Source organism: Galeopterus variegatus, unplaced genomic scaffold, assembly GCF_000696425.1.
Source record: "Galeopterus variegatus unplaced genomic scaffold, G_variegatus-3.0.2 Scaffold1172, whole genome shotgun sequence".
Lineage (NCBI taxonomy): Eukaryota > Metazoa > Chordata > Mammalia > Dermoptera > Cynocephalidae > Galeopterus > Galeopterus variegatus.
Window position 1 is genome coordinate 101,794 of NW_007727283.1, and position 1,570 is coordinate 103,363.

Consider the following 1,570-nt stretch of genomic DNA (forward strand, 5'->3'; position numbering starts at 1 on the left):
CCACAGTCTGCCATAATTTCATTTTTTTTTTTTTTTTTTTTTGACTTAGTAGGGTTAATAGGATCTGCTTGGATATAGAAAGAGCCTCCAGGACTCACCCCTCTCAGGAATCACAGTTCTATGCTGCCTGTTGTCCAATATCAGAAAACTAGAAAACTGGACAAAATTTAGAAAACTGTTATTTATGGAAGAAAGGTAAATCTGACCCCTAGTAGTCTATCATGGTCATAAGTGTAGATCAATTATCGTTTGTTATTTTTTTAAGTTTTCTCTTCCTGTAGAGTCTTTATCTCCACCAAGTTTCTCCTTTTTCTTTTTGTTTAGATCTCTATCTTTCTTGTTAGAGGTTTTCCTCAGAGAGCTAGTCATTTTTTGTTGTCTGCTCACTCTTAATAGAATGAGGAGACTGTTGGGTTGTTTGGAAACTCTACTTGTATTGGTGGGCCAATGAATTTAACATAAGGCAGAGATTACCAACAGTGACACTAATGACATTTTGGGCTGGGTAATTATTTGTCATGGGAGGCTTTCATTGTGCATCACAGCATGTTTATCCACAACCCTGGCCTCTATCCGCTATATACCAGTAGCACACCCCCACCCCCACCAGGTTTGTGGCAATCAAAAATGTCTCCAGACATTGCCATATGCCTCCAGTTGAGAACCACCGATGTAGGATTATCTATCTGAGATGTTTGTGAGGGGCTCTTGAAGTCAATATCTTTAGGCATTTCGTCTTGAGATGGTTATATTCTCCACAGAATAGTCCTCTAATTTCTCTTGCTTGAAGAATAAAGTGGAAAGGGAGATCAGAGAGCCTTAGTATTCAATATAGATACATTCACTTATTCTTCCTGTCTTAAGTACTTCATGCCCACCTTCAAATGTGCCTGGTGTTCCTTCATCCAGAAACCATCTGTTTTCCCTTCTCTGGAGCCTAAACCTCTAGACTTTGGCCATCACCTAGTGGTATAGAGCTGGGGGAAAGGAGCGATTCATCTGGCTCTCAAACAGCCTTCATTCAACCAGTCTACCTTAATTCAACATCCCCAATTCACTCTACTTATACAAGTACCATCAATTCCTGAGCCTTTTGAGGGTTCTGGGGAGCATACTGAATTCATTCATATGTTTACGTAACATCAGCTTACAATTTGGCTTTTCAGCTCTGCCAAATTTATTACCATTTGTGTCTCTGCTTTCCACCCTCCAAAATTTGGCCTCCTTTGATATTTTCTTTTACTCTCTTTATCCTTAGGGTTTATGCCACTACCACCCCCAAATACCTTTAATGTAGTCTTAGTTGGGGCAGTTGAGAAAGATCAAAATTAGATGTGTTCTATTTTCATATTTTTTTCCAGAAGCTTCAATTTAATATACTTGAGATAGTTTTGTCATGTTTCTAGTGGTCGCCAGATGTTGACAACTTCTTTGGAATGTGGGTTTTTTGGTGGAAGGAGAGAAGTACAGACTTTGTTTTCTTCCCACCCGTTTTTGTGCTTTGCCTCTAGAAAATATTGTAATTAGATTTTTTTTTTTTTTTTTTTTTTTTTCCTTTTTTAGACCGGCC